Source organism: Pseudonaja textilis, chromosome 2 (assembly GCF_049901715.1).
Source record: "Pseudonaja textilis isolate UNSWEBS1 chromosome 2, rPseTex1.2, whole genome shotgun sequence".
Lineage (NCBI taxonomy): Eukaryota > Metazoa > Chordata > Lepidosauria > Squamata > Elapidae > Pseudonaja > Pseudonaja textilis.
Genome location: NC_141991.1, coordinates 116,292,720 through 116,305,893, shown reverse-complemented (window position 1 = coordinate 116,305,893; position 13,174 = coordinate 116,292,720). Strand labels below are relative to the sequence as shown.

Genomic DNA, 13,174 nt, shown 5'->3' with positions numbered 1-13,174 from the left:
AGCATTTCTCCAAGGACTAGGTGGGCTTCAAATTTGGCCTTGCCTGAGCTCATTGTGACTGTATGATCTACACATCTTGATCGTTGCAAAATCCACACATGACCAAAACTTCCAAAGCCATGTAAGAATGACAGAGGCATGTTAGGGTAGGGACAGCGTGATTGATTTGAGACACTCAATAAGTCACTCAGGCAGAATTTAAATGAACAAACAGCCAAAGAATGAAAAAAAAAACACAATCCAATAAGATTATGAATGCAATACTTAGAGAATTAGAGCAATATAGAATTAGAATACAGCAGAGTAAAAAGAAGAGTAAAGGATAGATATGCTATCCAGACAGTTTAGAGTTAATGGGATTTGGGATAGTTAGTTAGGAATTGAGAGCTGTCCTCTTAAGAGAATGCATCATGGTAAATGTAGTTAAGGTATCCTGGGAAATGTAATACATGTCATGTGGTCACATCTGTAACCCTGATTGGTCACTGAATTGACCCTTGCTGGATTGAGGGAGGCTCCCTAACACTTGCCTGAATCCATTACCATGCAGCCCCTCCAATCATCATGGGGATGAGAGTTTATTATCTTTCTACACCATAATGCAGATATGCAAAGGATTGGACATTAAGAAGAACCTCATCATAACTGTGAGTTGATAAGGATGCCTGATGAACCAATAAAAAAGACTTTGTATGGATGCTTTGTGGAGTTGGTCTGTCTCCTTTATACCCATCCAGAGAGTAATAAGCAGAACAGTAGAGAAAAGTGAAAGGGAAGAGAAACATCAAGTTCACAAAGAGGAATGCTAAACAGTTCAAAAGTTTTTCTCTGGAAATCTGATAAAAATTCTTAAACACAACCTCTGGGCAGCTTACAACAATTAAATACAATATAAAAACAAAAACAATATAAAACATGCATTAGATAGTTGATAGACAGACAGACAGACACACACACACACACACCCAATAAAGTGTTGGTTTACACTTGAAGCACCTCTACAACTCATCCAGGCAAAGATAACTTAGCCACTATTATTTCTTGCTTTTTTAAGGAATTGATAACATAATCTATAGAAAACAACAATTCAAAGGAGAAATATATACTTATTAATCACTCAGTGGATTCCCTTAATGCAGCACTCATGATGCACCCTTTGACATCTGAAACCTATTGGCTATCCCAGGATCAGCTGAAGTCCAAATCATTTGGACTATACAATAACTTCCACAGTCTGGAATGTTTTGTCAGGCTGACTGAATAGAAGTAGAAGTAGAGTGGAAATAGACATGCATCTGAAAGATGTCAGATTGTCTACTCTTGCCATATAGAATTAGAGAAATGTAAGATATCAATTAAATACCTTACATCCCTACACTGATTGTTTTTGAAGTGCCATGTAAAATCAAATATGGCTTAGAAAATGGGAATATAGCACAGCAGTTACTTCCACAGAAAATGGCCTGAAGTAATGAGTATCTTCTGAGTCCCTGCGTCTCCAAATTAAGGAATATTGTAATTGAAGTAAAAAAATAAATTAATTGTTCAGCCACTAATGCTGCACATATCTTTTCACTCCCTCCCTTGTATTTTGTGATACTTTTATTTCCAATTTGCACAATTCTTTGTTGTTTTAATTAAGGGCATTGAAAATGAAGGACAGGATTTGAGATAATAAATTAAGTAGGTGACATTATTATGAAGCTATTCTTAGCCTGAGATAGAAGTCTTCATGAAAGCATCCCTAACTCATCTTTCTCCAATCTGGTGCTCTTTTAGAGATGCTGGATTTACAACTCTTATGGTCCCTAGCTAGCATAGCCACAAGTTAGGCTAATAAAGGATATTGAGACCTCAGCTCCTCTGAGAGTTGTGGTGAAATGGCATTTGATGCCAAGAGATCCACATCCAACAAATTATCTATTAAAACTCAGAATGCCTAGTAGCTTCATGACTTTTGAGACAGTATCCTACTTTTCCTATACAACATTTAGATGGGAAGTTAAAACTCAATTTCCCATTAAAGGATATAAGAAAACAAAGCAAGTAGCAGTTTAGTAGAGGCAGTGAACCACATGTAAGTATCAAGATGCAAAGCCCTTAATCAGGACAGAAACAACAATACACAGAATGTTCTGTGTTTTTTGGCAAATCTTTCTTTCTTCCTTTAATTGGAACCTGAGAATACTTATCTTTCTCGATAACTATAATATGAAAGAAAATACACACGTAGTAGATAATTTATAGAACTCCTCAAGCAAAACAGCAAACATGACTACATGTTTTTCCATCAGCACCATGAGCCCATTGTTTTCCCCCCAAAAAAATATCAAAAGGCAGTCCCCTGTCAAAAAATGACAGAAGCTTCTACAGACTACAGGTGACCTTCGACTTAAAACCCAAAATTCCCACTGCGAAGCAAGACAGTTGTTGAGTTTTGCCCCATATGATGACCTTTCTTGCCACCGTTGTTAAGTCAGGGGTGTCAAACTCACATCATCACATTGTCATCATGTGACATATCGTGACTGTTTTTCCCCTTCACTAAAATGGGAGTGGGTGTGGCCAGCGCGTGACACATCTAGCCCGCAGGCCACGAGTTTGACACCCTTGTGTTAAGTGAATTACTGCAGTTGTTCCATTAGTACATGTAGTCCTCTAGAAATGACAAGCCACTTAATGACCATTCAAAATTATGACGGACACCCCAAAACTACAAACAAACCTGTTTCAAAGTTACGAAAGATGTAGTACTCCCCCATCATTTGTGCTTATGACAGACTACAGGGATGATGCAGAGACCACTACTTGTCTTTCCCCCTCCCCCGCTATTCTGGCCAGATTGAACCCCTGCAGCAGTGGCCCCCAACCTTTCTTAAACCAGGGACCGGTTTCACGATTATTTATTCTTCCATGGACCGGTACCTGAGTAACGCAAGATTCCACTGCCCTCGGGACGGCTCTTCATTCGAAGCCCCCCCCTTTGATGAAACTAAGGCGCGAGCATCCAAACACCGCTTTCCAACTGAAAACCCGGAAGCACTTTCCAACCGAAAACCCAGAAGCAACTGAAAACCCGGAAGCGCCGTCAAAACAAGATGGCGGCACCCAAGCTTTGAGGCCTGGTAAAAAAATGATCCAGGGACCGGTGGTTGGGGACCCCTGCCCTACAGCACTTAGGCCTGCTCCCCAAGCCTCCTGGCAACAAGTGCCATTTTCAGAGTCCCTAAAATGGCTACTGCTTTCTGAGCTTTCTGTGCCAATAATAGCCCCCCATCAACTGGCAAGTGGGAGGATTCAAAGCTCTCCTGTGCCGCTAGGCTTTGGAAAGCCAACCCTTGCATAAAGACAGCTTCAAGACAGCTTTCCAAACATTTTTCTTGCTTAAAACACCCTCCCTCACTCCCCCAGAAAATTATGCTTCTTCAATTAAAAAACAACTGGGAGGGACAAGCATATTTATCTTGCCTCCCCCACTCCCCAATTAGGTGCTAAAACGAAATTGTCCCTATCCTCTCCAGTTTCTACCCATTTTTTTAAAAAAACTTACCTTGACAATAGACTGAAGAGTAGAGGAACCAGTGAACAAGATGAGAAAATCTACATTTTTCTCCCTAGAACTGGAGGTAAAAAAAAAATCGTCTCCAACTAGAAACTTGTGCTAAAAAATGGAGGATGCTGAGTCTTTAAAGCTTAGGCTGTTTGTTTGACTGACTGACTGCCTGCCTGTAGGGGGCAGTCTACCATTTAGCTTTGAAGTCCTAGCTGAGCTCCTCAGGCAGTCCAGCAGACAGCTAAAACTTTATCCATATTTATCCATATTTCTCTGGATGTTTAAGATTTCAGACTGATGATGATGATGATGATGATGATGATGATGATGTAAAACTTCCCATTAAAAAAAAAAGCCATTAGTAAATTCAAGCAAAGCAGATCTAGGAACTCATGCAAGATCACCCTCCTAAGATTGCTTAGACCAGGTGATAACTTAATATGCTCATGGCTTTTGATCTCTTTGGCTCTACTTTAAATTAAAGTAGAATCTGCAATAGTGGCAAATATCTGTAGCTCGGGTATAAGATGAGGTTGAAGGTTCATTCTCCGAGCTTGTGGGTTGGTTTCCAAACACTTTGTTACCAGGTGAGGTAATATCTTCAGTGGAGTTTAGGGGAAACATTTAGGGGAAACATTTAGAAAACAACGCACAAGCTCAGAGAACAAACATTCACCCTCCATGTAGAATCTGTTAACTCCTGCATGGAGTAAACAGATTTCTCCAGCCATAAAACAAAGAATTTATAGAGTGTACAATTTCTTCCCCTTTTGATACATTTTTATATTTTACGTTTTTTATCTAAGCTATAACCAGCACTCTGATCATCACCTTAAGTTTTGTAGAGTTTTTAAGAAAAATTCTGGAAGAAATAGACAGTGTGAGAACCTTATAATAGGTTTCCTACTTCAGGAATCACCCGAACAAATGTGATCATTGCCCTGAGATTTATTTCAGTGTGTATTTTTATGATTTAATATCAAAATTGTTTAGGAAAATTTGGCTGGAGAATGCATCCTTTGTTCATAAAACTGAGATCAGTAGACTCTCAGTTCATTCAAGCTGAATTATTTTCAGCGTAGATCGAGCTGTTTGTTTATTTCTCAATTGGAGCCCTCCAAATTTATTAGGGTGCTGTTTATAAAATGGAGAGACGCAAAGGAGAGAAATGAAGGAAGCAGAATTGGGTCTTGTCCAATCCTAATAAACCCGTTTCTCCCCTTATAGGGAAAAGGTTCCTTTGCCAATACTAATTTCCATACTGGTTTCTGTATCAACAGCAGCCTCCTCTCTTATATTTGACAGTAACACTGATACATGCAAAGATGAAATAGACTGAATTTCTTTGTCGCAGTCTCTAAATGCCCATTTTTTAAGTCGCTGGGAAAAGAATCTTGGCTTCTCCCTAATATGGGGCATTAAAATGCACAGTTTTGTCAGTTTACTTCCAATGTTTGTCTCAAAATTTTACAGCACAGTTAGAAGCCAAGCTGAGAAGTCTCCCATGCCCTTGTCTGAGATGAGAGGCCTGTGACACAAATGCCTACTTTGGTATCTTCCTGTTCTAATGAGGCAAAGAACTTCCCCAGGCTAACATATTTTTTCAGAGCTCCCTCTTCCTGCCTTCCTGTTTCTTCTGGTCAATGGCATGGAATGTAATTAACTCTAACGTGTGTGTGTGTGCGTGTCTGTGTGTCTGTGTGTGTATGCATGTGTGCGTGCAGATGTCATATATATGAATGATAAAGCTTCCTTTAAGTCAAGCTTGACATCTTGGCAATAGAGCAGAACAGAAGTGATTTGTCCCTGCCTTTTTCTAGGAAGGTTTTGATTTACCAATCAAGCTAGACTCTAAGTATTCCCTGTAAGTCTTCTGCACAGCTCTACAGTAATTAAGGCCAACCCTGCTTAATTTTCAACACAGGTTTAGCCAAGCACTACTATTTGCATATGCATAAAGGTAAAGGTTCCCCTCGCACATACATGCTAGTTGTTTTTGGCTCTGAGGGCGATGCTCATCTCCGTTACAAAGCTGAAGAGCCAGCACTATCCGAAGACATCTCCATGGTTAAGTGACCGGCATGACTAAACACCAAAGGTGCACGGAACACTGTTACCTTCCCACCAAAGTGGGCCCTATTTTTCTACTTGCATTTTTACATGCTTTCAAACTGCTAGGTTGGCAGAAGCTAGAACAAGTAACAGGAGCTCACTCCATTACACAGTGCTAGGGATTTGAACCATCGAACTGCCAATCTTTCTGATCGACAAACTCAGCATCTTAGCCAGTAAGCCACAGCATCCCTCTAATACACGTATGCATATGTGTATGTAAAAACATGCCTCACCACCATGATTTTTAAAAAGGTCCATTTATTTCTGTGTTTGATAGATTTATTTATTTATTTATTTATTGGATTTGTCAATCGCTTACAAGATACAGGTATAAGAATAAACATAGTTTTGAATACATGAGATGGATACTCATAAGAAAAATAAAAAGAAACAATAGAACAGGGACAGTAGGCATGATTGGTGAGCTTATGCACAGCCCCTACAGGCCTCTTAGGAAGGGGTGAGGTCAATAGTAGACAGTCTAAGGTTAAAGTTTTTGGGGTTTGGGAAGAAACCACAGAGCCAGGTAGAGTCTTCCAGACATTGACCACTCTGTTGCTGAAGTCGTATTTTCTGCAGTCAAGTTTGGTGCGGTTAACCTTGAGTTTGTATCTATTGTGTGCTCTCGGATTGTTATGATTGAAGCTGAAGCATTCATTTGCAGGTAGGACACTGCAATGTATGATTTTATATACTATATTTAGATCGGACTGAAGGAAGCGTAGTTCTAGGTTTTCTAGGTCTAGAGTTTCAAGTCTGGTGGCATAAGGTATTCTGCAATGAGTAGAGGAGCAGAAAACTCTTCTTCTGAAATATTTCTGGACTTTCTCAATTGTGTTAATATCAGATACATGATATGAGTTCCAGACTGATGAGCTGTATTCAAGTATAGGTCTGGCAAAAGTTTTGTATGCTCTAGTTAGTAGTGTGATATTACCAGAGAAGAAGCTACATAGGATTAGATTAACAACTCTTAATGCCTTTTTGGCTATGTAGTTACAGTGGGCTCTAGCACTTAGTTCATTAGAGATGAGTACTCCAAGGTCCTTGACAGAGTTTGGATCCTCAACAAGGTCTTGACTATTTAGCTTTTATTTTATTTTCTGATTTTTTTTGCCAATATGTAAGACAGAGAATTTATTTGTTGAGATTTGAAGTTGCCATTTGATTGACCATTCTGATACATAGTCAAGGTCTTTTTGGAGAGTAGTAGTATTATCTGTGGTGTTGAATAGCTTTACATCATCAGCGAAGAGAATGCAGTTGCTCTTAATATGATCACAGAGGTCATTTATGTAGAGTATGAAGAGAGTTGGTCCTAAAACACTGCATTGATCGATTGATTGATTGATTGATTGATTGATGAAGATGCATGCCTTGCATTTTCATACTCCTGATTTATCCATCTTTTACAACACTGGGGTGTTTTGGGCTGAGAGAGACAAGGCCTGATCCAATGCCAGCCAATGATCTTCCATTTCTGTCAAGGGACTCAATCCTAGGCCTCTACAGTGCCACGCCAATGGTTTAACTACTACACTATCTTAGCTCTCTTTTATTGCAGTTTATTTAAGTGTCCAACCTTGGCAACTTTAAGATGTGTGGACTTCAAGTCTCATGGCTGGGGAATTCTGGGAATTGAAGTCCACACATCTTAATGTTGCCAAGGTTGGACTCCCCTGATCTAAAATATACCCTGTTTCTTGGGGGCGGGGGGAATACTGTGTATGTCACAGTTATCACCAAACCTGAGATTAAATTCTCCAGAAAAAGAAGGTTAAAGAGTGAAAATGAAAATCAGGACATTTCTTAGGCAGGATCCTTAAGGGACAACACCTGAGTTTTCCTTCAAGCTGTCTTAACAATGAAGGCATGGAACAATTTTCTATGTGCTTGGCCTGACTGTATGTCCAATCTTATAAGAACCTTTTATTAAAATAACCTGCTCCAACTTCCAGAAGAGCTGGACTTCAGAAATGACTATGTAAACTAGGAACTATAGAAATCCAGTATATCTCAATACCAGTAGGCTAAAGAAAATTTAGAAAATGAATAAATTACTTCAGTTTGCTCACTATCTTTCTAATGCACAAAATAAAGTGTTTCCTTCTAAGTAATTTATTGTATTACTTCAAGTACAATAAGCAGCTAACACAAGAAATCCCCATTATGAAAGCATTTTAAACCATCAGGATTACAGTAAATGGATTATGACATAGACAAATCTATGGGAATCTCATGGATTAGAGATGATTCTATTTGTCATATTGCAGAAACACTATGCCTCATTTAGATAGGAGGGTACAGTTGAAATAATAAAAGTATTGAAATCCAAATAACACAGTTATAGAGTGATCTTCCTTATTTCATAAAGCAGTATGGTATATTTTATTGCAGTGGGCTACCAGTGTAATAAAAAAATTAAATTGTTCTGGCCATAAATCTCATAAGATGATAGCTTAGGCCACTTGCCATCTTGCAGCCGACCCCTACCAAGACTGATCATCTCAAGATTCCTTCCAACTCTGTTTCTGTTGCTGTAAGACAGGGCTGTCAAACTCCCAGCCCATGGGCCGGATGCGTCATACGCTGGCCACGCCCATGCCCAGTTTAGCAAAAGGGGGGGAAAGTCCCGATATATCACATGATGCTGCGGTGGCATGAGTTTGACACCCCTGCTGTAAGATATTTTTAAATGCAACTCCCAGGTGGGGGCAGGCTATTTTTGACTTACAGAGTTGCTAGGATGAAAGGGAGGGAGGGATTTCCTGTGAATTAATCTATTTATTTAATCAAGTTTGATATAATAGAAAAGTGCTTCATGATAATCACTAGCATGATTGCATAGAAATATATCATGAATGAGCACACTAACTCACCCATTATCTCTCTGTGTGTCTGTGTTTGTACGCAATAAATTATTATACAGTTGAATATATGTTTATATTTAGCAGAAAGGAGTTGTGTAATGTAAATGTTTAAAAGGGTTTTTTCCCCTACTATTAGAGAAGAACTTCATAGTCTCCAAGAATGTATGGTGCTGTAGACTCCAGTTAGACATTTAGCTTGGCCAACAAATTGGCAGTTTGGCTTCTAATTCACCTGGTACAGAAATCCACTGGGCTGCAAAAGAAACTTGATCATCTGTCCAATGCCCTCCACTCAGCAGATATGCTTAACACTAAGAAGTCCTTTGATCTTACCATTGTTAAAGGTGGGAAGCATAAAGGCATGTCCCTGATACCAACTTTCTTTCAGTAGGTGGGCAATTATCTCCACAAGGGAGGAATGGTTCTTTTTGAAATTGTCCTTTCTCTGCCTGTAATGTCGATCCATCTAATAATAAATGTTACATAGCTGAATAATGTATCTGTAGTATTTACTCTGCCGTGCCTTCTGTTTCATAGACTTCGTGTTATTGGACTGGTCAACCACAGATTGTATGTACTGAAGATTCGGATTGGGTTCTCCAATCACATTCCAAATGCACTCTCATTTCCTGCTCCCCAGGTCATTTTGTCCCTTTGAATCATTGTTGTAGACTGATGATGCAAAACACTGAACAGAGCTTGCCGCCAATGCTCAGGGCCATCAGGCTCAAGGAGTGGATAATTAATATTGAAAGGTGTGATTGCAGTCAAGTGGGATGGCTAATCAGCTACTGATTTCTCTCTAATGTCTTAGATTATTTAGAAATCTAATCTCTATGGGGAGGCAGGGAAGGGGTCTGGGATGGTGGAATTGTAGTAGAAACATGCTATCTCATTTCAAATATAAACATGGAGCAATTATACCAGCAAGCTGGTCTCATTATTCATTAGGCTGTGTCCTCGAGCAAGGACAAACTTTTCCGTGGCTGTTTCTTTGCCATTTCCAAAAAACAGAAACAAAAATCACATTTCGTATCATGAAAGTCGAAGACCTGCACTGTAAGACAAACTATAAAGGAACTAGACATTTAGGCATATATTCTTCTTATACCTATGCGGCCTGTCTTTCAGATATTTTGATTTTGAAATGGGAAAGAGTCCACATTATTGTTTTAGCCACAGATGGGAGGGGAACATTCATCAAGGTTTGTGGCAAGGGGAACTGTATAAACATGTACAATATATCACAAAATAAGTAGGAAGCTCCGTCAAGTAAGAGCCTTTTCTTCAATATGCAGGAGCACGTATCAAAGCTGCAGGACAGAAGTTCCTGTACACCTATATTTAAACTATTACAGTACAACATTGTTGACTCACGGATGTCAGAGGGAAGTATTTTGAAAAAATGGTTTTAAGGTTGTGACTCTTCTACCAATGCAAACCAGAGGTTTCAAGAAAATGAGGACATTCACGTTAATAATCTTTTTTTAAAAAACAGTTAAGATTCCACTAAAAGTTAAAGTACCCTTACTTTTAAAGTGTGAGGAAGGCTCACTGGTCATTTGTCTAAGATATGTTCTTACACTGCAGCCTCCATCTCATTGCCAGCCCAATACTGAGGCAGTACAAGGCTAGTATTAGGTATTCTGATGGATTGCCCAGCAATCACATAAGATGTCTTCCTATGCAGACTTTTAGAGTACCTGGAGGAAGAAGTTTCAGAAATTGTGAAGAGCAGGCTTGCTTTGTCCAAGCAGATTGCCAAACTCTTCATTTGGGACCCAGTTTGGTCTAGTGGTTAAGGCATCAAGCTAGAAATCTGCAAGTAAGATGGTGAGATCTAGTCCCATTTTAGGCATGGAAGCCAGCTGGGGGACTCTGGACCAGTCCCTCTCTCTCTCAGCCCAATTCTACCTCCAAAAAAATGGGAGGAGGGAGGAGCATTAGGCATTTTTGCTAAAGGGAGATAAATAATTTTCCAGAATTTTTTGGACTACAATTCCCATCATCCCAACCATTGTGATGAATAGCAAGGGTTCTGGGAGTTGTAGTTCAGACAGTTGCCCCAACTCTACCCTAAATGGGATTACAAGGTCATAAAAAGGGAGAATTTTAAAATTTATTTATCCCCCCTAAAACAGAGGTGGTATTCAGCAGGTTCTGACTAGTTCTAGAGAACCGATAGTGGAAATTTTGAGTAGTTCGGAGAACCGGCAAATACTACCTCTGACTGGAGATTTTACAGTATCCTTCCCCTGCCATGCCCACAGAACCGGTAATAAAAAGATTGGAATCCTACCACTTCCCTAAAGTCATTCAAACTGCTACTCCAGGGTAGCATGCTATAAGGTTATTACTGCGTCAGCTGATTCCAATGCCTCAGGTGGAAAGTGTAGTCTGATGTTCTTAGCCCTACCTTCATCTGAACCCCATAACTGTCTCTGATGCCTTCAAAAATATGAATGGGATCAGTGGCTCAAACTTCAGTTCAGTCGTGAACTTTCTGGCCATGCTATTTCAGCCAGTCTTCCTTTTTAAAAAAATGGAATTACTAATAAGCTGTCACATGAAAAGGCTACGTTGATGAATGTCAGTCATTATCCAATGCTCAAGAAATGATTTACAGTCATGATCCAGAAAAGTATAACTCACAAGTTCAGATATATCAACTGTATCTGATCTACACACATCCTTTCTCTCCACAAAGTGGATCATGACTCATTTATACTTAAGCAAACACCTGCATCCTTTTTGTCTGCACAACACTGAAATGACAGTCATTCTGTAAAAGCCCTGGGAATTTCTCTCTTCTGCTGATCCGTCTGGGCTGCCTCCCACCTGCTCTTTTGGGAAGGCCAACATTCCTTCAGAAACTCAGGAGGAGGGTGTTGGTCCTTGTTGCTCAATGAGGATTAAAACCAACGTCTTTTGCCCCCAAATAAAAATGCTTTTATTTGTCTTGGATCTCTGGAGGATTACCGTGTTACTCGCTTAATTAAGAAAAACGGTCCTTTGCCTCCTTCTTTTATTTTTCCATTTAGCCTTGTCTTCTGCTTTGCTCTTTGATCTTCTCATCTGCTCTCAGTCACTACCTGCTTCCTAGAAAAATCAGCTAATACAGATCACTTCATTTGTCCCCATGATAGCACCGTGCATGAGAAATCACATTATAGCCCCCCCCCCTGTACTTTTTGCATGTGTGTGTTTGCACACTTACTTTGTGTGTATCTGTTTAATTCAGTCTCTTGCAACATGGGGAGGGTGCATCCTTTTGCAATGTCTGTTTGTTTTGGCTGCAAAGCCTAATGCCTCTGGGCTGGATGTTAGTCAAACTGACCTTTCCTGTTTTCCGAGTCAATGATCTTAGATCCCCAAGTCAGGCACAAGATGTTGGGAATTAACCAGCATCTACAGATTGACAGGAAATAATTTGGGCAGAGGCTAGGTAAGATCACTTCTTAACTGAAAGAAAGTTCTGTGGTATTAAACTTAAATGTGTGACTCTTGATGGCATGTGCATTCAATGGGCTCATGTAACCTACTGCAAAAACTGACATCCTGGCCACAGCCATGGGCAACATTAAATACGCTTAAGCCAGTTAAATCAAAGCGCTCACACAGTACTGTGTCCTATGCCTACCAAAATATGGTGCAACATGCATACCAAAACATATTTGCATGTTGGGCATATTTCCTTTTTCTCTTGGGTATTAGCTGTATGATATAAACGGATCAGGCCCCACCATCAGGCAAAGGGATGCTCTTGCCTGGTGGTAGATAGTAAGAGTTGGGAAACAGCTGCAAGGTAAGGGAACTGTATGTCATATAGCCTGGCCTTTATATCCTTAACAAGCCTGCTACCTTCAGTGCATGGGAAAATGCTACCCTGCCATCATTGTACATGCCATTCCCCACACCTTCTATCCAAATGGCTTTTCACTTCACGAAGAAGAAGATCATCAGCCATCCTGCTTTCCATTACTGCTCTGCTTTTCCTTTCCTTAATACCAGGTTTCTAATGATTGCTGAGAAGCTAAGACAGAATTGCTTCCATTAGCCTTTGTTAATGCATATCATCTGTAACCTAATATTTTGATCCCATTTTCAGGTTCACTCCTAACTCCTTTCTCTTTGGAGGAGTCCTTTCACACAGAGGAGCTGCATTCAGTCTCTCTGTGTGTGTATACACACGCAGAGGGTAGATAGGGAAACACACAAAACTATGATCTTGGGCAATTATTTATTAAAAGTCTTGGTACAGACTTCCTTTTATCCAGATGTTTTAAGGAGATCTGAAGAGCCAACTGAAATGTAAAACCAGCCTTCTATTTTTTTTAATTAATGCCAATTATTTAATTAATTTAATTAATTGCTACATGAAAGATTACAGGTCTCCTTGCCTAACAATATTTGATGCAGAGGTGGGACCTGGTAGAATCATGGCTTATATTGTACCAACTCTAGTACAATATAAGGAAACATCATATTGGATGTTTTGGGTTCCTCTGCTCCTGAAACAGGCTGAGAAAGTCAAAGGGTAATAAGGTCGCTTAGTAAACATCTTTCATGCATCAAGGAGAGGATGACATGAGACTTAGCAGCACTGCAAATAAATATTACAAATAGGAGAGATGTA

At 39.7% G+C, this 13,174-nt stretch overlaps 1 protein-coding gene across 1 annotated transcript in view; it reads right to left on the bottom strand.

Moving 5' to 3' along the window:
* The window catches only part of LOC113436991 (uncharacterized), a 266,907-nt gene that overhangs the window by 239,493 nt on the left and 14,240 nt on the right, over window positions 1–13,174 (bottom strand). The window lies entirely within an intron of this gene.